Genomic DNA, 20,303 nt, shown 5'->3' on the forward strand with positions numbered 1-20,303 from the left:
CGAGTTTCTCTTCATACCGCACAAGTCTTTCGCCTTTTACTAAAGACTTCCGTGGAGAGGAACACTATTGAGTTGAACCTATTTTTGGCAGGCTCGGCTGTTCGGCTGAGCCTCTGGCACTTGTGGAAAGCAAAGAAGGTATCCGAGGCCGCTGAGAGGTCGGGTCAGATCAGATCCGAGGGCCGCTCGGCTAGGCGGCAGCCGTTGTGGTGCCCAGGAAGAAGCACCGCACCGCGACCTGGGAGAAAACTGCCAGAGGCTGGGCTCCAGCGGCAAACACTTTGGGCTATCGCTTCTCGGCCTTTTGGCTAAGATCAAGTGTAGTATCTGTTCTTATCAGTTTAATATCTGATATGTCCCCTATAAGGGGACGAAATATTAAACGGATTTTTGAGACAGGGAGCTGAAGAAGGGGCTTGCTCCATTCACTCCACGCATCGACCCGGTATTGCAGTGCCGCCGGGAACGGTGCAACCCTCTCTGCCATGTGGAAAAGTAATGCCTTGAGCAAAACTCTGGCTCGGCCGCCCCTCCGGCGTGCCCACAACAGCCCCGGACTGGAATGTGGCCCGCAGATCCCCTTCCACTCTTCCTGTAAATGGCCCAGCGGGTCTGCGAGAGCCTGAGCTTTCTGCATGTCATTGTAGCCTGCAGCTAACCGCCAGGCCTTAAACTCTGTGAAATTGCACTGTGTGAAGCCTGTGACGACGTGTGGGAGAACGGAAGTGGCCTAGTACGCGGCCAGCCAAGGGCAGATTACCGTGAGCGTAGTGGCTGGGGCCACACCTGTGTTGGGCTGCTCTTGGGGGAGAAGGCCGTACCTACTCGAGTTTCTCTTCATACCGCACAAGTCTTTCGCCTTTTACTAAAGACTTCCGTGGAGAGGAACACTATTGAGTTGAACCTATTTTTGGCAGGCTCGGCTGTTCGGCTGAGCCTCTGGCACTTGTGGAAAGCAAAGAAGGTATCCGAGGCCGCTGAGAGGTCGGGTCAGATCAGATCCGAGGGCCGCTCGGCTAGGCGGCAGCCGTTGTGGTGCCCAGGAAGAAGCACCGCACCGCGACCTGGGAGAAAACTGCCAGAGGCTGGGCTCCAGCGGCAAACACTTTGGGCTATCGCTTCTCGGCCTTTTGGCTAAGATCAAGTGTAGTATCTGTTCTTATCAGTTTAATATCTGATATGTCCCCTATAAGGGGACGAAATATTAAACGGATTTTTGAGACAGGGAGCTGAAGAAGGGGCTTGCTCCATTCACTCCACGCATCGACCCGGTATTGCAGTGCCGCCGGGAACGGTGCAACCCTCTCTGACATGTGGAAAAGTAATGCCTTGAGCAAAACTCTGGCTCGGCCGCCCCTCCGGCGTGCCCACAACAGCCCCGGACTGGAATGTGGCCCGCAGATCCCCTTCCACTCTTCCTGTAAATGGCCCAGCGGGTCTGCGAGAGCCTGAGCTTTCTGCATGTCATTGTAGCCTGCAGCTAACCGCCAGGCCTTAAACTCTGTGAAATTGCACTGTGTGAAGCCTGTGACGACGTGTGGGAGAACGGAAGTGGCCTAGTACGCGGCCAGCCAAGGGCAGATTACCGTGAGCGTAGTGGCTGGGGCCACACCTGTGTTGGGCTGCTCTTGGGGGAGAAGGCCGTACCTACTCGAGTTTCTCTTCATACCGCACAAGTCTTTCGCCTTTTACTAAAGACTTCCGTGGAGAGGAACACTATTGAGTTGAACCTATTTTTGGCAGGCTCGGCTGTTCGGCTGAGCCTCTGGCACTTGTGGAAAGCAAAGAAGGTATCCGAGGCCGCTGAGAGGTCGGGTCAGATCAGATCCGAGGGCCGCTCGGCTAGGCGGCAGCCGTTGTGGTGCCCAGGAAGAAGCACCGCACCGCGACCTGGGAGAAAACTGCCAGAGGCTGGGCTCCAGCGGCAAACACTTTGGGCTATCGCTTCTCGGCCTTTTGGCTAAGATCAAGTGTAGTATCTGTTCTTATCAGTTTAATATCTGATATGTCCCCTATAAGGGGACGAAATATTAAACGGATTTTTGAGACAGGGAGCTGAAGAAGGGGCTTGCTCCATTCACTCCACGCATCGACCCGGTATTGCAGTGCCGCCGGGAACGGTGCAACCCTCTCTGCCATGTGGAAAAGTAATGCCTTGAGCAAAACTCTGGCTCGGCCGCCCCTCCGGCGTGCCCACAACAGCCCCGGACTGGAATGTGGCCCGCAGATCCCCTTCCACTCTTCCTGTAAATGGCCCAGCGGGTCTGCGAGAGCCTGAGCTTTCTGCATGTCATTGTAGCCTGCAGCTAACCGCCAGGCCTTAAACTCTGTGAAATTGCACTGTGTGAAGCCTGTGACGACGTGTGGGAGAACGGAAGTGGCCTAGTACGCGGCCAGCCAAGGGCAGATTACCGTGAGCGTAGTGGCTGGGGCCACACCTGTGTTGGGCTGCTCTTGGGGGAGAAGGCCGTACCTACTCGAGTTTCTCTTCATACCGCACAAGTCTTTCGCCTTTTACTAAAGACTTCCGTGGAGAGGAACACTATTGAGTTGAACCTATTTTTGGCAGGCTCGGCTGTTCGGCTGAGCCTCTGGCACTTGTGGAAAGCAAAGAAGGTATCCGAGGCCGCTGAGAGGTCGGGTCAGATCAGATCCGAGGGCCGCTCGGCTAGGCGGCAGCCGTTGTGGTGCCCAGGAAGAAGCACCGCACCGCGACCTGGGAGAAAACTGCCAGAGGCTGGGCTCCAGCGGCAAACACTTTGGGCTATCGCTTCTCTGCCTTTTGGCTAAGATCAAGTGTAGTATCTGTTCTTATCAGTTTAATATCTGATATGTCCCCTATAAGGGGACGAAATATTAAACGGATTTTTGAGACAGGGAGCTGAAGAAGGGGCTTGCTCCATTCACTCCACGCATCGACCCGGTATTGCAGTGCCGCCGGGAACGGTGCAACCCTCTCTGCCATGTGGAAAAGTAATGCCTTGAGCAAAACTCTGGCTCGGCCGCCCCTCCGGCGTGCCCACAACAGCCCCGGACTGGAATGTGGCCCGCAGATCCCCTTCCACTCTTCCTGTAAATGGCCCAGCGGGTCTGCGAGAGCCTGAGCTTTCTGCATGTCATTGTAGCCTGCAGCTAACCGCCAGGCCTTAAACTCTGTGAAATTGCACTGTGTGAAGCCTGTGACGACGTGTGGGAGAACGGAAGTGGCCTAGTACGCGGCCAGCCAAGGGCAGATTACCGTGAGCGTAGTGGCTGGGGCCACACCTGTGTTGGGCTGCTCTTGGGGGAGAAGGCCGTACCTACTCGAGTTTCTCTTCATACCGCACAAGTCTTTCGCCTTTTACTAAAGACTTCCGTGGAGAGGAACACTATTGAGTTGAACCTATTTTTGGCAGGCTCGGCTGTTCGGCTGAGCCTCTGGCACTTGTGGAAAGCAAAGAAGGTATCCGAGGCCGCTGAGAGGTCGGGTCAGATCAGATCCGAGGGCCGCTCGGCTAGGCGGCAGCCGTTGTGGTGCCCAGGAAGAAGCACTGCACCGCGACCTGGGAGAAAACTGCCAGAGGCTGGGCTCCAGCGGCAAACACTTTGGGCTATCGCTTCTCTGCCTTTTGGCTAAGATCAAGTGTAGTATCTGTTCTTATCAGTTTAATATCTGATATGTCCCCTATAAGGGGACGAAATATTAAACGGATTTTTGAGACAGGGAGCTGAAGAAGGGGCTTGCTCCATTCACTCCACGCATCGACCCGGTATTGCAGTGCCGCCGGGAACGGTGCAACCCTCTCTGCCATGTGGAAAAGTAATGCCTTGAGCAAAACTCTGGCTCGGCCGCCCCTCCGGCGTGCCCACAACAGCCCCGGACTGGAATGTGGCCCGCAGATCCCCTTCCACTCTTCCTGTAAATGGCCCAGCGGGTCTGCGAGAGCCTGAGCTTTCTGCATGTCATTGTAGCCTGCAGCTAACCGCCAGGCCTTAAACTCTGTGAAATTGCACTGTGTGAAGCCTGTGACGACGTGTGGGAGAACGGAAGTGGCCTAGTACGCGGCCAGCCAAGGGCAGATTACCGTGAGCGTAGTGGCTGGGGCCACACCTGTGTTGGGCTGCTCTTGGGGGAGAAGGCCGTACCTACTCGAGTTTCTCTTCATACCGCACAAGTCTTTCGCCTTTTACTAAAGACTTCCGTGGAGAGGAACACTATTGAGTTGAACCTATTTTTGGCAGGCTCGGCTGTTCGGCTGAGCCTCTGGCACTTGTGGAAAGCAAAGAAGGTATCCGAGGCCGCTGAGAGGTCGGGTCAGATCAGATCCGAGGGCCGCTCGGCTAGGCGGCAGCCGTTGTGGTGCCCAGGAAGAAGCACCGCACCGCGACCTGGGAGAAAACTGCCAGAGGCTGGGCTCCAGCGGCAAACACTTTGGGCTATCGCTTCTCGGCCTTTTGGCTAAGACTGCGATCGCCTCTGTTTGCCGGTGGTAACTTTTGCCTGATGTGGCACTGTTGCTGTCAGCCTTGGAGGAGAAAAATTGTTCCTGTAGAAAAAACCTTTCAACCCCTTTTGAGTTGGATAGATTTTTCGCATATAGGAATATAGGGACCTCAGAGTTTCTACGCTTCTGTGTGTGCTACTTCAAACATCTAAGCCATTCAGGTAGGCAATATCTTATTGCTTTTGCAAATTTTTGCTTGCTTAAGACTTTTACCTTGTGGTGTCTCCAAAATGTCGGCTGCCCATGCCGGCATGAGGAGGCACCACAGCGTCCGTTTCACATTTCGTGAAATAGATGGAAAACCTTACATCATGTCCAGACTCGACTTTTCTAGAAATTTGATTCAGAAAACACTGAAATTCACCCCAGATGATGTAAACTGTCTGGTAACCCTTCCTATGAACAAAGGCTTTGATCTCAGTTTCCGCTCCTCTGCCTTGCTTCAAGAATTTTGGACACGATATGAAAATGTAAAACCCCAGTTTCTTGCATTCAACATGGAGAAACTGACTGACAATGCCTCTAAAACAGTTATTGTTAGAATGTTCAATGAAACTGTGAATGCAGAAGACATTTGTATTTGGCTGGGAAGATACTGCACGGTTAAAGGCCAGGCTATGAAGGTGAGAGATGAAGATGGCATCTGGAACTGTGCTTGGAAAGTCCCCATTAAACAATGGCAGGACCCCCAAGGCTTCCAGGGCCTGAAACATCTGCCATCTGTGATAGTGCTGGGAAATAACCGGGGCTACATTCATTACCAAGGCCAGCCCAAGCTCTGCCGCAAGTGTGGTGAGCATGGGCACCTTGTGGAAGCCTGTCAGCAAATCATTTGTGGTAAATGTAGAGAAATTGGTCATACTTTTGAGGAATGTACCAATGGCAGAAAGTGCAATCTTTGTGGAGACAACGACCATCTCTTCAGAGATTGTCCAAAGTCCTTTGCCAACAAAGTGAGGGCTGCAAAACAAATGGAAAAGGAAAATATGAACAATGGTGAAAATGAAACACAAAATGGTGGACAAGGTGGCATTTTTAGTGAGCTGTTTGAAGGTCCTGGGCAGTTAAATTCAAATCTCCCTCCAAAACCTGTGATTGGAGGAGAAGGCTCAGGAGTGGAGAGAGAGGGGGAGGGGCCTGCTGCTGCTGCTGCCCCTCAACTGGAGACTGTGGAGGAAGAGGGGTCAGTGCAGGCAGAGGGCGGAGCCACTTCCAACTCTGACTCATCTCAGAATGAGAGCGATAGTGAGGATGCCTCACTTCCCAATGCCCAGGCCAAGAGGCCTTTATCTGAATTGTCCTCCGAGTCTCCTGTAGTCTCGGAGAAGAGGGGAAGAGCTGGGAACCACTCAGACAGTTCATCTGTGGAGGACCCCAGAGTCTTCCCCTCCAGTTCACCAAATGAGGTCTCTTTTCTGAACATAGCTCAGCAATCAACCCCTAGAAAGACTCAAATGATAAAAGTCAACTTCAAGCCAGGAAAACCTGCACAGTCTGAAAGGGAAATGGAGCTTAATCTGGTCACTCTTCCCCCGTAAGAGTGAAAAAGAGCTTCGTTAACAAGAAATATAACAACAGTTTTTTAACCTTTTAGTCTTTCAAAATGTTTTACCTGTTTTTAACCATACTTATGACGCTCACCTTCTCAACCATCAATGTGAGAAGCGTGAAGTCGAAAGTTAGAGCCCAAACTGTTTTATCCTTTCTTAAATCTTTTAAGTCAGATGTGTTTTTATTGCAAGAGTGTGGTCTACCGTTTTTAAAAAACTACAGGGACTGGGAGGCAATGTGGCCACATGCATCACTGTGGAGTGGATCAAACCAAAATAAAAATGATGGCGTGGCCATTTTAATTAACAACCCTCTGGTCTTGGTGAAGGGCAGCACTGTGGTGAGAGATGGTAGGGCACTTTTAGCACACTTGACTTTTATGGGGAAGGATTTTAACATTTTAGATATTTATGGCTTTAATGATAAAAACGACAGGTATAACCTTTTAGAAGACTTGCAGTCCCACATGCTAGGTAGGGAACCCTTAGTAGTAGGTGGAGATTTTAACTGTATTTTAACCAGAAATGATAGGAAAGGAACAAACGAGGATTTTAAAGTGGACAAAACATCGGTTTTATTTGGGACTATTTGCAAGGATTTTAAATTACTTGACTGTTTTAAAGTCATGCATCCCAGAGAGGAGGGCTTCACCTGGTTCAGTGGTGATGGCACCAAAGCCTCTCGCATAGACTACATTTTATCACGAGATTGCCCACCTACTGATGCTAGAGTATTTCCTGTCTTCTTTTCTGATCACGCTATGCTCTGCTGCACTCTTTCACTTTCTTCAGGTGTGACTTATGGCAAGGGTCTGTGGAAACTCAACTGCTCCCTTTTAGAAGATAGGGAGCTAGTGAGTCAGTACAGGGAGCAGTACCAAGAGTGGCAGACCCTCCAAGACTTCTACGAAACACGAGCACACTGGTGGGAAATGGTGAAGGGAAGGACTCAGACTTTTTTTAGACAAGCAGGGAAGAGAAAAAAAGATAGGGAAAATAGACGCATGTTGGGACTGCAGAAAAGACTCCAGAGATATTATATTTTAAATCAACAAGGAATGGATTTTAATGAAGAAATCCAGGAAGTAAAGACGCAGATGTCTTTTTTAGCCGAAATCAAGAGTAAAGGTGTCATTTTAAGGAGCAAGGAAAAGGAAATGGAAGAAGGTGAGAAGTGTACAAGATACTTCTTTAAAAAAATAATTCACAAAGAGAAAACAATAACCAAACTCAAAAGAGACAATGGCTCCACTGCTGAAACTACAACCGAATTGAAAGATACAATAGAAGATTTTTATGAAGAACTGTACAAAGAAAAACCCATCAAGACTGAAATAGTAACAGAAGTTTTAAAATTCATTGAACAGAGAGTAGATGACAGTGTGCTTTTATCCCAAGATTTTACCCTTTTAGAACTAAATAATTGTATTAAAAGTTTTAAAAGAGGAAAGTCCCCAGGGCATGATGGTCTCCCCTTTGAATTTTATTGGATTTTATGGGATATTTTAGCGCCTGATCTACTTGCTGTTTTTATGGAATTTGAAAAACTTGACCGACTTCCTGACAGTTTTAGAATAGGGATAGTGACTCTGCTTTTTAAAGACAAAGACAAGACAGACCTAAAGAACTGGAGACCTATCACCCTTTTAAATTTTGACTGCAAACTTTTTAGTAAGCTTTTATCATCTCGTATGTCAGTGCTTTTAGAAGGGCTGATTCACCCGGATCAAGCCTGTGCCATACCGGGGAGGAAGATCACTGACAGCCTCATTCTGATCCGAGACACCATCTGTTTTGCGAGAGACAGAAACATTCGGCTTGTAGTCCTAAACTTAGACTTTGAAAAAGCTTTTGATCGGGTCTCGCACCAGTACTTGTTCCAGGTACTGCAAACCGTGGGTTTCCCTGCGAGGTTTATAGCTTGGGTGGGATTGCTGTACCAGGACATTATCAGCAAATTTGTTGTTAACGGGCATCTTACAAAAGCAGTGGAGATTTACTGCGGTGTCCGTCAGGGTTGTCCGTTATCTGCCCTCCTCTACATTATCTGCATTGAACCGTTGGCACAGATCTTGAGAAGGGACCAACGAATCAATGGGGTGGGAATACCAGGGAGTGGGGGACTGACAAGCAAGTGCTTTTTATACATGGACGACATCAACATTTTATGCACTGATTTTTTATCTGTTAACAGGACGCTGGACTTGACTGACTGGTTTGGACAGGCCTCTGGGTCCAAATTGAACAGACTAAAGACCCAAGCCCAATGCTATGGACCATGGACAGCGACTGAGACGACTGGACTCCCCCTGACTGTGAACCAGACTGACCAGAAAATACTTGGGGTCAAATTTGATAGGGAGGGGGGAGGGAAAACCAATTGGCAAGACAAAGTAGGGAAAGTCAGACAACGACTAGGGTACTGGACACAGCGCAGACTGACCATGGAAGGGAAGGTTTTAATCATTAAAGCAGTGATTTTACCTTTGCTTTTATTGATCAGTTCTGTTTTTACCCCCTCAAGACACGTGCTTTTAGATCTGGACCGAGCAATCTTTTATTTTCTGTGGGGATCCAAGTGGGAGCGGCTAAAAAGAGACATAATGAAGAAACAAAAAGAAAAAGGTGGAAAAGGGGTCCCCGATTTTAATCTGTTTTTAGGAAGCATATATGCAGCAACAGCAATCAGAGCCGCCACAGCCCCATCCAGAAACCCAAAGACTACAGCGATGACACGGTTCTGGATGGGGTCATACCTAAGAAAAATAAAAATTTTACCCATTGATCTTAAAGTTCCAGTGTCTTTTAACCTTCCTCCTGCCTATGCTTTTATCCAAAAGTTTTTAAGTCATTTTAAACTTGAACAGGAAGAGTTGCAAATTTTAACTAACCATCGTTCTCTCATCTCTGTTGTGCAGGAGCGTGACTCAGTGAGTCCAGTGCGCGGGCTTGCACTCGGCGAGCCCTCTACAGTTTGGAGCAGTGTAAACCATCCTGTTCTTCCAAACAGACTCCGGGACCTGTCATGGATGGTGGCTCATGAGATCCTCCCGGTCAGGTCCGTGATGCACTCTCGGGGCATGTCAAGGTCCTCAACTTGCCCTCGACCAGGTTGTGGTGCGCCTGAGTCTGTGAGGCACCTGCTCTGGGAGTGCAGCGCTGCCGTAGAACAGTGGGCACTGGCCGGCTCCTTACAATTCCCGTGCTTACCAGCAGGGGAGGTCCTGACAGCACAGCTGGTGCTGTATGGAGTGGGCCAAAGGCCGCAGAGCCAGAAAGACTTTGCGGCACAATGGCTCACTCTAGCCGCCATCAAAGACGCCACATGGACCTCCAGGAACTTGCTGGTAAGGAAGCACAAGCAGATCCCCCCCGTGGCTGTGATCCGGATGGCAGCAGCGACGGTCACGATGGCCCGAGCTGCAGGCGGCAAACCTAGGACACAGCCACAAAGAAGAATCGCCTCTGTGCCCATTCGGATGAAGGAGCCGGAGCCACACGGGAAAAGTTCAAGGCAGCAGCGGCCTGGCTCTCCGGGAGAGGCAGGTGGGAAGGAGCCGTAGGGTGAGGGTCTCCTCTGAGCACCAGGACAGGGTCCCGAGAGACCACATCTGTTTGGGAGAACAAAATGAGTGATTCTTGTTAGGGGCTCACCACGCTCCTGCACAACAGTTAACTGGAAGAAGAGAACTTTTAACAAATGCGCTCTTTTAAAAGTTTTACTGAGGATTTTAAGAGACACAAAGGACACTTTTATGTATCATGGACATTTTAATGGAAAAACTTAAATGGAATCTTTTAAACTGTTCTGATTTTATGTATTGCGATTGTTTTGTTTTATTGTGCAAATTACATTGAAAACACAATGTTGATGGAACATGAAGATAAACAAAGACAAGATCCTTTGTTTGGTCGTAATACCCTTGATCCCTGAAAATGCTGATTTAAAGGTCCAGATGTAAATGTGATGATGAAACCAATGAACTAAGTGTCAATAAAATTTTTCGAAAGAAAAAAAAATCTGTTCTTATCAGTTTAATATCTGATATGTCCCCTATAAGGGGACGAAATATTAAACGGATTTTTGAGACAGGGAGCTGAAGAAGGGGCTTGCTCCATTCACTCCACGCATCGACCCGGTATTGCAGTGCCGCCGGGAACGGTGCAACCCTCTCTGACATGTGGAAAAGTAATGCCTTGAGCAAAACTCTGGCTCGGCCGCCCCTCCGGCGTGCCCACAACAGCCCCGGACTGGAATGTGGCCCGCAGATCCCCTTCCACTCTTCCTGTAAATGGCCCAGCGGGTCTGCGAGAGCCTGAGCTTTCTGCATGTCATTGTAGCCTGCAGCTAACCGCCAGGCCTTAAACTCTGTGAAATTGCACTGTGTGAAGCCTGTGACGACGTGTGGGAGAACGGAAGTGGCCTAGTACGCGGCCAGCCAAGGGCAGATTACCGTGAGCGTAGTGGCTGGGGCCACACCTGTGTTGGGCTGCTCTTGGGGGAGAAGGCCGTACCTACTCGAGTTTCTCTTCATACCGCACAAGTCTTTCGCCTTTTACTAAAGACTTCCGTGGAGAGGAACACTATTGAGTTGAACCTATTTTTGGCAGGCTCGGCTGTTCGGCTGAGCCTCTGGCACTTGTGGAAAGCAAAGAAGGTATCCGAGGCCGCTGAGAGGTCGGGTCAGATCAGATCCGAGGGCCGCTCGGCTAGGCGGCAGCCGTTGTGGTGCCCAGGAAGAAGCACCGCACCGCGACCTGGGAGAAAACTGCCAGAGGCTGGGCTCCAGCGGCAAACACTTTGGGCTATCGCTTCTCTGCCTTTTGGCTAAGATCAAGTGTAGTATCTGTTCTTATCAGTTTAATATCTGATATGTCCCCTATAAGGGGACGAAATATTAAACGGATTTTTGAGACAGGGAGCTGAAGAAGGGGCTTGCTCCATTCACTCCACGCATCGACCCGGTATTGCAGTGCCGCCGGGAACGGTGCAACCCTCTCTGCCATGTGGAAAAGTAATGCCTTGAGCAAAACTCTGGCTCGGCCGCCCCTCCGGCGTGCCCACAACAGCCCCGGACTGGAATGTGGCCCGCAGATCCCCTTCCACTCTTCCTGTAAATGGCCCAGCGGGTCTGCGAGAGCCTGAGCTTTCTGCATGTCATTGTAGCCTGCAGCTAACCGCCAGGCCTTAAACTCTGTGAAATTGCACTGTGTGAAGCCTGTGACGACGTGTGGGAGAACGGAAGTGGCCTAGTACGCGGCCAGCCAAGGGCAGATTACCGTGAGCGTAGTGGCTGGGGCCACACCTGTGTTGGGCTGCTCTTGGGGGAGAAGGCCGTACCTACTCGAGTTTCTCTTCATACCGCACAAGTCTTTCGCCTTTTACTAAAGACTTCCGTGGAGAGGAACACTATTGAGTTGAACCTATTTTTGGCAGGCTCGGCTGTTCGGCTGAGCCTCTGGCACTTGTGGAAAGCAAAGAAGGTATCCGAGGCCGCTGAGAGGTCGGGTCAGATCAGATCCGAGGGCCGCTCGGCTAGGCGGCAGCCGTTGTGGTGCCCAGGAAGAAGCACCGCACCGCGACCAGGGAGAAAACTGCCAGAGGCTGGGCTCCAGCTGCAAACACTTTGGGCTATCGCTTGTGCAGGAGCGTGGTGAGCCCCTAACAAGAATCACTAATTTTGTTCTCCCAAACAGATGTGGTCTCTCAGGACCCTGTCCTGGTGCTCAGAGGAGACCCTCACCCTACGGCTCCTTCCCACCTGCCTCTCCCGGAGAGCCAGGCCGCTGCTGCCTTGAACTTTTCCCGTGTGGCTCCGGCTCCTTCATCCGAATGGGCACAGAGGCGATTCTTCTTTGTGGCTGTGTCCTAGGTTTGCCGCCTGCAGATCGGGCCATCGTGACCGTCGCTGCTGCCATCCGGATCACAGCCACGGGGGGGATCTGCTTGTGCTTCCTTACCAGCAAGTTCCTGGAGGACCATGTGGCGTCTTTGATGGCGGCTAGAGTGAGCCATTGTGCCGCAAAGTCTTTCTGGCTCTGCGGCCTTTGGCCCACTCCATACAGCACCAGCTGTGCTGTCAGGACGTCCCTTGCTGGTAAGCACGGGAATTGTAAGGAGCCGGCCAGTGCCCACTGTTCTACGGCAGCGCTGCACTCCCAGAGCAGATGCCTCACAGACTCAGGCGCATCACAACCTGGTCGAGGGCAAGTTGAGGACCTTGACATGCCCCGAGAGTGCATCACGGACCTGACCGGGAGGATCTCATGAGCCACCATCCATGACAGATCCCGGAGTCTGTTTGGAAGAACAGGATGGTTTACACTGCTCCAAACTGTAGAGGGCTTGCCGAGTGCAAGCCCGCGCACTGGACTCACTGAGTCACGCTCCTGCACAACAGAGATGAGAGAACGATGGTTAGTTAAAATTTGCAACTCTTCCTGTTCAAGTTTAAAATGACTTAAAAACTTTTGGATAAAAGCATAGGCAGGAGGAAGGTTAAAAGACACTGGAACTTTAAGATCAATGGGTAAAATTTTTATTTTTCTTAGGTATGACCCCATCCAGAACCGTGTCATCGCTGTAGTCTTTGGGTTTCTGGATGGGGCTGTGGCGGCTCTGATTGCTGTTGCTGCATATATGCTTCCTAAAAACAGATTAAAATCTGGGACCCCTTTTCCACCTTTTTCTTTTTGTTTCTTCATTATGTCTCTTTTTAGCCGCTCCCACTTGGATCCCCACAGAAAATAAAAGATTGCTCGGTCCAGATCTAAAAGCACGTGTCTTGAGGGGGTAAAAACAGAACTGATCAATAAAAGCAAAGGTAAAATCACTGCTTTAATGATTAAAACCTTCCCTTCCATGGTCAGTCTGCGCTGCGTCCAGTACCCCAGTCGTTGTCTGACTTTCCCTACTTTGTCTTGCCAATTGGTTTTCCCTCCCCCCTCCCTATCAAATTTGACCCCAAGTATTTTCTGGTCAGTCTGGTTCACAGTCAGGGGGAGTCCAGTTGTCTCAGTCGCTGTCCATGGTCCATAGCATTGGGCTTGGGTCTTTAGTCTGTTCAATTTGGACCCAGAGGCCTGTCCAAACCAGTCAGTCAAGTCCAGCGTCCTGTTTACAGATAAAAAATCAGTGCATAAAATGTTGATGTCGTCCATGTATAAAAAGCACTTGCTTGTCAGTCCCCCACTCCCTGGTATTCCCACCCCATTGATTCGTTGGTCCCTTCTCAAGATCTGTGCCAACGGTTCAATGCAGATAATGTAGAGGAGGGCAGATAACGGACAACCCTGACGGACACCGCAGTAAATCTCCACTGCTTTTGTAAGATGCCCGTTAACAACAAATTTGCTGATAATGTCCTGGTACAGCAATCCCACCCAAGCTATAAACCTCGCAGGGAAACCCACGGTTTGCAGTACCTGGAACAAGTACTGGTGCGAGACCCGATCAAATGCTTTTTCAAAGTCTAAGTTTAGGACTACAAGCCGAATGTTTCTGTCTCTCGCAAAACAGATGGTGTCTCGGATCAGAATGAGGCTGTCAGTGATCTTCCTCCCCGGTATGGCACAGGCTTGATCCGGGTGAATCAGCCCTTCTAAAAGCACTGACATAGGAGATGATAAAAGCTTACCAAAAAGTTTGCAGTCAAAATTTAAAAGGGTGATAGGTCTCCAGTTCTTTAGGTCTGTCTTGTCTTTGTCTTTAAAAAGCAGAGTCACTATCCCTATTCTAAAACTGTCAGGAAGTCGGTCAAGTTTTTCAAATTCCATAAAAACAGCAAGTAGATCAGGCGCTAAAATATCCCATAAAATCCAATAAAATTCAAAGGGGAGACCATCATGGACTTTCCTCTTTTAAAACTTTTAATACAATTATTTAGTTCTAAAAGGGTAAAATCTTGGGATAAAAGCACACTGTCATCTACTCTCTTTTCAATGAATTTTAAAACTTCTGTTGCTATTTCAGTTTTGATGGGTTTTTCTTTGTACAGTTCTTCATAAAAATCTTCTATTGTATCTTTCAATTCAGTTGTAGTTTCAGCAGTGGAGCCATTGTCTCTTTTGAGTTTGGTTATTGTTTTCTCTTTGTGAATTATTTTTTTAAAGAAATATCTTGTACACTTCTCACCTTCTTCCATTTCCTTTTCCTTGCTCCTTAAAATGACACCTTTACTCTTGATTTCGGCTAAAAACGACATCTGCGTCTTTACTTCCTGGATTTCTTCATTAAAATCCATTCCTTGTTGATTTAAAATATAATATCTCTGGAGTCTTTTCTGCAGTCCCAACATGCGTCTATTTTCCCTATCTTTTTTTCTCTTCCCTGCTTGTCTAAAAAAAGTCTGAGTCCTTCCCTTCACCATTTCCCACCAGTGTGCTCGTGTTTCGTAGAAGTCTTGGAGGGTCTGCCACTCTTGGTACTGCTCCCTGTACTGACTCACTAGCTCCCTATCTTCTAAAAGGGAGCAGTTGAGTTTCCACAGACCCTTGCCATAAGTCACACCTGAAGAAAGTGAAAGAGTGCAGCAGAGCATAGCGTGATCAGAAAAGAAGACAGGAAATACTCTAGCATCAGTAGGTGGGCAATCTCGTGATAAAATGTAGTCTATGCGAGAGGCTTTGGTGCCATCACCACTGAACCAGGTGAAGCCCTCCTCTCTGGGATGCATGACTTTAAAACAGTCAAGTAATTTAAAATCCTTGCAAATAGTCCCAAATAAAACCGATGTTTTTTCCACTTTGAAATCCTTGTTTGTTCCTTTCCTATCATTTCTGGTTAAAATACAGTTAAAATCTCCACCTACTACTAAGGGTTCCCTACCTAGCATGTGGGACTGCAAGTCTTCTAAAAGGTTATACCTGTCGTTTTTATCATTAAAGCCATAAATATCTAAAATGTTAAAATCCTTCCCCATAAAAGTCAAGTGTGCTAAAAGTGCCCTACCATCTCTCACCACAGTGCTGCCCTTCACCACGACCAGAGGGTTGTTAATTAAAATGGCCACGCCATCATTTTTATTTTGGTTTGATCCACTCCACAGTGATGCATGTGGCCACATTGCCTCCCAGTCCCTGTAGTTTTTTAAAAATGGTAGACCACACTCTTGCAATAAAAACACATCTGACTTAAAAGATTTAAGAAAGGATAAAACAGTTTGGGCTCTAACTTTCGACTTCACACTTCTCACATTGATGGTTGAGAAGGTGAGCGTCATAAGTATGGTTAAAAACAGGTAAAACATTTTGAAAGACTAAAAGGTTAAAAAACAGTTGTTATATTTCTTGTTAACGAAGCTCTTTTTCACTCTTACGGGGGAAGAGTGACCAGATTAAGCTCCATTTCCCTTTCAGACTGTGCAGGTTTTCCTGGCTTGAAGTTGACTTTTAACATTTGAGTCTTTCTAGGGGTTGATTGCTGAGCTATGTTCAGAAAAGAGACCTCATTTGGTGAACTGGAGGGGAAGACTCTGGGGTCCTCCACAGATGAGCTGTCTGAGTGGTTCCCAGCTCTTCCCCTCTTCTCCGAGACTACAGGAGACTCGGAGGACAATTCAGATAAAGGCCTCTTGGCCTGGGCATTGGGAAGTGAGGCATCCTCACTATCGCTCTCATTCTGAGATGAGTCAGAGTTGGAAGTGGCTCCGCCCTCTGCCTGCACTGATCCCTCTTCCTCCACAGTCTCCAGTTGAGGGGCAGCAGCAGCAGCAGGCCCCTCCCCCTCTCTCTCCACTCCTGAGCCTTCTCCTCCAATCACAGGTTTTGGAGGGAGATTTGAATTTAACTGCCCAGGACCTTCAAACAGCTCACTAAAAATGTCACCTTGTCCACCATTTTGTGTTTCATTTTCACCATTGTTCATATTTTCCTTTTCCATTTGTTTTGCAGCCCTCACTTTGTTGGCAAAGGACTTTGGACAATCTCTGAAGAGATGGTCGTTGTCTCCACAAAGATTGCACTTTCTGCCATTGGTACATTCCTCAAAAGTATGACCAATTTCTCTACATTTACCACAAATGATTTGCTGACAGGCTTCCACAAGGTGCCCATGCTCACCACACTTGCGGCAGAGCTTGGGCTGGCCTTGGTAATGAATGTAGCCCCGGTTATTTCCCAGAACTATCACAGATGGCAGATGTTTTAGGCCCTGGAAGCCTTGGGGGTCCTGCCATTGTTTAATGGGGACCTTCCAAGCACAGTTCCAGATGCCATCTTCATCGCTCACCTTCATAGCCTGGCCTTTGACCATGTAGTATCTTCCCAGCCAAATACAAATGTCTTCTGCATTCACAGTTTCATTGAACATTCTAACAATAACTGTTTTAGAGGCATTGTCAGTCAGTTTCTCCATGTTGAATGTAAGAAACTGGGGTTTTACATTTTCATATCGTGTCCAAAATTCTTGAAGCAAGGCAGAGGAGCGGAAACTGAGATCAAAGCCTTTGTTCATAGGAAGGGTTACCAGACAGTTTACATCATCTGGGGTGAATTTCAATGTTTTCTGAATCAAATTTCTAGAAAAGTCCAGTCTGGACATGATGTAAGGTTTTCCATCTATTTCACGAAATGTGAAACGGACGCTGTGGTGCCTCCTCATGCCGGCATGGGCAGCCGACATTTTGGAGACACCACAAGGTAAAAAATCTTAGGCAAGCAAAAATTTGCAAAAAGCAAAAAGTTATTGCCTACCTGAATGGCTTAGATGTTTGAAGTAGCACACGCAGAAGCGTAGAAACTCTGAGGTCCCTATATTCCTATACGCAAAAAATCTATCCAACTCAAAAAGGGTTGAAATTTTTTTTCTACAGGAACAATTTTTCTCCTCCAAGGCTGACAGCAACAGTGCCACATCAGGCAAAAGTTACCACCGGCAAACAGAGGCGATCGCAGTCTTAGCCAAAAGGCCGAGAAGCGAGTTAACTGGAAGAAGAGAACTTTTAACAAATGCGCTCTTTTAAAAGTTTTACTGAGGATTTTAAGAGACACAAAGGACACTTTTATGTATCATGGACATTTTAATGGAAAAACTTAAATGGAATCTTTTAAACAGTTCTGATTTTATGTATTGCGATTGTTTTGTGTTATTGTGCAAATTACATTGAAAACACAATGTTGATGGAACATGAGGATAAACAAAGACAAGATCCTTTGTTTGGTCGTAATACCCTTGATCCCTGAAAATGCTGATTTAAAGGTCCAGATGTAAATGTGATGATGAAACCAATGAACTAAGTGTCAATAAATTTTTTCGAAAGAAAAAATCTGTTCTTATCAGTTTAATATCTGATATGTCCCCTATAAGGGGACGAAATATTAAACTGATTTTTGAGACAGGGAGCTGAAGAAGGGGCTTGCTCCATTCATTCCACGCATCGACCCGGTATTGCAGTGCCGCCGGGAACGGTGCAACCCTCTCTGCCATGTGGAAAAGTAATGCCTTGAGCAAAACTCTGGCTCGGCCGCCCCTCCGGCGTGCCCACAACAGCCCCGGACTGGAATGTGGCCCGCAGATCCCCTTCCACTCTTCCTGTAAATGGCCCAGCGGGTCTGCGAGAGCCTGAGCTTTCTGCATGTCATTGTAGCCTGCAGCTAACCGCCAGGCCTTAAACTCTGTGAAATTGCACTGTGTGAAGCCTGTGACGACGTGTGGGAGAACAGAAGTGGCCTAGTACGCGGCCAGCCAAGGGCAGATTACCGTGAGCGTAGTGGCTGGGGCCACACCTGTGTTGGGCTGCTCTTGGGGGAGAAGGCCGTACCTACTCGAGTTTCTCTTCATACCGCACAAGTCTTTCGCCTTTTACTAAAGACTTCCGTGGAGAGGAACACTATTGAGTTGAACCTATTTTTGGCAGGCTCGGCTGTTCGGCTGAGCCTCTGGCACTTGTGGAAAGCAAAGAAGGTATCCGAGGCCGCTGAGAGGTCGGGTCAGATCAGATCCGAGGGCCGCTCGGCTAGGTGGCAGCCGTTGTGGTGCCCAGGAAGAAGCACTGCACCGCGACCTGGGAGAAAACTGCCAGAGGCTGGGCTCCAGCGGCAAACACTTTGGGCTATCGCTTCTCTGCCTTTTGGCTAAGATCAAGTGTAGTATCTGTTCTTATCAGTTTAATATCTGATATGTCCCCTATAAGGGGACGAAATATTAAACGGATTTTTGAGACAGGGAGCTGAAGAAGGGGCTTGCTCCATTCACTCCACGCACCGACCCGGTATTGCAGTGCCGCCGGGAACGGTGCAACCCTCTCTGCCATGTGGAAAAGTAATGCCTTGAGCAAAACTCTGGCTCGGCCGCCCCTCCAGCGTGCCCACAACAGCCCCGGACTGGAATGTGGCCCGCAGATCCCCTTCCACTCTTCCTGTAAATGGCCCAGCGGGTCTGCGAGAGCCTGAGCTATCTGCATGTCATTGTAGCCTGCAGCTAACCGCCAGGCCTTAAACTCTGTGAAATTGCACTGTGTGAAGCCTGTGACGACGTGTGGGAGAACGGAAGTGGCCTAGTACGCGGCCAGCCAAGGGCAGATTACCGTGATCCGAGGGCCGCTCGGCTAGGCGGCAGCCGTTGTGGTGCCCAGGAAGAAGCACCGCAACCTGGGAGAAAACAGCCAGAGGCTGGTCTCCAGCGGCAAACACTTTGGTTAACTTTGAAAACTTACAATTGCTTGTTGGTCTCAATAAAAAGGCTTGTCGATTAAACTTAAGTATGATTTTGATTAAACTAATTTATCAGCACTCTTTGTCACCCCAACTAATAAAACTAAGTTTAAGGAACTAAGACAAAAGTGGAAACAACTTCAATTTCTTGGCTTGCTGAACTTAACATTTTAAGGCAGCCAGGTTACAAATTATTTTCAGTTGAACACACTTATATTTTCTTACAGAGTAGGCTTCAAACTTTCCTTTTTGATAAAGCTTATAGTTAGAGCTGGCTCAGGCTTGGACCAGCTCTTATGCTGCTATAGGCTTAGACTGCCGGGGGAACTGGCATACTGACACACTGGGATCCTATCTCACCCCCTTCCCCCCAACCCCCCATCACTTACTTTAACTCTGCCTGTCCCATTGAAAGCTACTAACCATAGACCTTTCTGGAGTCCCTGAGCTCCATTGTCTCGTAGGTTCCTCTAAGCTGCCGTAGGCATCCTCCTGCTGTGGACGTTCTGGACTCCAGCTGATACGGATGTGCTGGACTCCAGCGGCAACAGCTTCTACTACTCTCCTCTATCCCTCTTTCCAGACCCAACTCGGTCGAGGCAGATGTCTGTCTTACATTAGTCTGGTTCTGCCTGAAGTTTTTCCCCACCACTGTAACTAGCTAATGGTGGATTAAGAAGAGAAAAGACTGAGTCTTACTGAGTCTTACCCTGTCTTGAAGTTGGGTCTATGTTCACAATTTAACATAGAGTGGTCTATACTTCCTATGTTTGTAAAAGCGTCTTGAGATAACGTTTGTTGTGATTTGGCGCTATACAAATAACGATTGAATGATTGATTGATTGATTGATTGATTGATTGATTGATTGATAATGAAAATCATGTAAATGTATTTGCTCGGGTGAAAATCACCCGGCAATAGTGTTCTAAGGTTAAATGATTTTACTGAGGATTTTAAAAGACACAAAGGACAATTTAATGTATCATGGACATTTTAATGACAGAAAACCTTTCATGGAAAGCTTTGAACTGCTCTGATTTTATCTATTGCGATTGTTTTTGTTTTTATTGTGCAAATTACATTGAAAACACAATGTTGATGTAACATGAGGAAAAACAAAGACAAGAACATTTGTCAGTCGTAAAATCTTTTATCCTTGAAACTGCAGATTTAAAGCTCCAGATGTAAATGTAATGATGATACATATGAACCAAGTTTCAATGATTTTTTTTCAAAAGAAAGAAAGAAAAATCTGTTCTTATCAGTTTAACATCTGAAATGTCCCCTATAAGGGTACATATCAGATGTTAAACTGATCATTAACCAAATTTTACAGACAGGGAGCTGAAGAAGGCGCTTGCTCCATTCACTCCACCCATCGACCCGGTACTGCAGTGCCTCATATGTGATATGCATGTAACCACATTTTTTCATAATAAAAGTGTCTACAATCAAATAGCAGTGATAGTGTCCCCTGTGAACTCAGACATTGTCAAAAATTCTGTTTCTGAGCTGTGCAGTAAAGTGAAATGTAGTGATGGTGAGATGAAGCCTCATGAGGCTTCGAACCACTTGAGCCAATTGGTTCGAGAAAGGGTTCATTTCTCGAAGCTTCAT

The 20,303-nt window shown here is 47.9% G+C and overlaps 17 non-coding genes and 2 pseudogenes across 17 annotated transcripts; all 19 read left to right on the forward strand.

The window, feature by feature from the left end:
- LOC117815136 lies at positions 1 to 112 on the forward strand. The gene has a single exon (XR_004631715.1). It is a non-coding gene; the product is annotated as a U5 spliceosomal RNA (small nuclear RNA).
- A 176-nt stretch (positions 113 to 288) lies between these two features.
- Positions 289 to 479, forward strand: LOC117815175. The gene has a single exon (XR_004631752.1). It is a non-coding gene; the product is annotated as a U2 spliceosomal RNA (small nuclear RNA).
- A 342-nt stretch (positions 480 to 821) lies between these two features.
- Positions 822 to 938, forward strand: LOC117815126. The gene has a single exon (XR_004631706.1). It is a non-coding gene; the product is annotated as a U5 spliceosomal RNA (small nuclear RNA).
- A 176-nt stretch (positions 939 to 1,114) lies between these two features.
- LOC117815176 lies at positions 1,115 to 1,305 on the forward strand. Its single transcript, XR_004631753.1, has one exon. It is a non-coding gene; the product is annotated as a U2 spliceosomal RNA (small nuclear RNA).
- Positions 1,306 to 1,647: 342 nt separating this feature from the next.
- Positions 1,648 to 1,764, forward strand: LOC117815128. Its single transcript, XR_004631708.1, has one exon. It is a non-coding gene; the product is annotated as a U5 spliceosomal RNA (small nuclear RNA).
- A 176-nt stretch (positions 1,765 to 1,940) lies between these two features.
- On the forward strand, positions 1,941 to 2,131 carry LOC117815177. Its single transcript, XR_004631754.1, has one exon. It is a non-coding gene; the product is annotated as a U2 spliceosomal RNA (small nuclear RNA).
- A 342-nt stretch (positions 2,132 to 2,473) lies between these two features.
- LOC117815129 lies at positions 2,474 to 2,590 on the forward strand. Its single transcript, XR_004631709.1, has one exon. It is a non-coding gene; the product is annotated as a U5 spliceosomal RNA (small nuclear RNA).
- Positions 2,591 to 2,766: 176 nt separating this feature from the next.
- Positions 2,767 to 2,957, forward strand: LOC117815178. Its single transcript, XR_004631755.1, has one exon. It is a non-coding gene; the product is annotated as a U2 spliceosomal RNA (small nuclear RNA).
- A 342-nt stretch (positions 2,958 to 3,299) lies between these two features.
- LOC117815130 lies at positions 3,300 to 3,416 on the forward strand. Its single transcript, XR_004631710.1, has one exon. It is a non-coding gene; the product is annotated as a U5 spliceosomal RNA (small nuclear RNA).
- A 176-nt stretch (positions 3,417 to 3,592) lies between these two features.
- LOC117815179 lies at positions 3,593 to 3,783 on the forward strand. The gene has a single exon (XR_004631756.1). It is a non-coding gene; the product is annotated as a U2 spliceosomal RNA (small nuclear RNA).
- Positions 3,784 to 4,125: 342 nt separating this feature from the next.
- Positions 4,126 to 4,242, forward strand: LOC117815131. Its single transcript, XR_004631711.1, has one exon. It is a non-coding gene; the product is annotated as a U5 spliceosomal RNA (small nuclear RNA).
- A 5,788-nt stretch (positions 4,243 to 10,030) lies between these two features.
- LOC117815184 lies at positions 10,031 to 10,207 on the forward strand (annotated as a pseudogene).
- Positions 10,208 to 10,549: 342 nt separating this feature from the next.
- On the forward strand, positions 10,550 to 10,666 carry LOC117815132. The gene has a single exon (XR_004631712.1). It is a non-coding gene; the product is annotated as a U5 spliceosomal RNA (small nuclear RNA).
- A 176-nt stretch (positions 10,667 to 10,842) lies between these two features.
- On the forward strand, positions 10,843 to 11,033 carry LOC117815180. The gene has a single exon (XR_004631757.1). It is a non-coding gene; the product is annotated as a U2 spliceosomal RNA (small nuclear RNA).
- A 342-nt stretch (positions 11,034 to 11,375) lies between these two features.
- On the forward strand, positions 11,376 to 11,492 carry LOC117815133. Its single transcript, XR_004631713.1, has one exon. It is a non-coding gene; the product is annotated as a U5 spliceosomal RNA (small nuclear RNA).
- A 5,783-nt stretch (positions 11,493 to 17,275) lies between these two features.
- On the forward strand, positions 17,276 to 17,451 carry LOC117815183 (annotated as a pseudogene).
- Positions 17,452 to 17,793: 342 nt separating this feature from the next.
- LOC117815135 lies at positions 17,794 to 17,910 on the forward strand. The gene has a single exon (XR_004631714.1). It is a non-coding gene; the product is annotated as a U5 spliceosomal RNA (small nuclear RNA).
- Positions 17,911 to 18,086: 176 nt separating this feature from the next.
- Positions 18,087 to 18,277, forward strand: LOC117815181. Its single transcript, XR_004631758.1, has one exon. It is a non-coding gene; the product is annotated as a U2 spliceosomal RNA (small nuclear RNA).
- A 1,632-nt stretch (positions 18,278 to 19,909) lies between these two features.
- On the forward strand, positions 19,910 to 20,105 carry LOC117815187. The gene has a single exon (XR_004631760.1). It is a non-coding gene; the product is annotated as a U2 spliceosomal RNA (small nuclear RNA).
- Positions 20,106 to 20,303: the final 198 nt, after the last annotated feature.

This window comes from Notolabrus celidotus, chromosome 6, assembly GCF_009762535.1.
Source record: "Notolabrus celidotus isolate fNotCel1 chromosome 6, fNotCel1.pri, whole genome shotgun sequence".
Taxonomy (NCBI): Eukaryota; Metazoa; Chordata; class Actinopteri; order Labriformes; family Labridae; genus Notolabrus; species Notolabrus celidotus.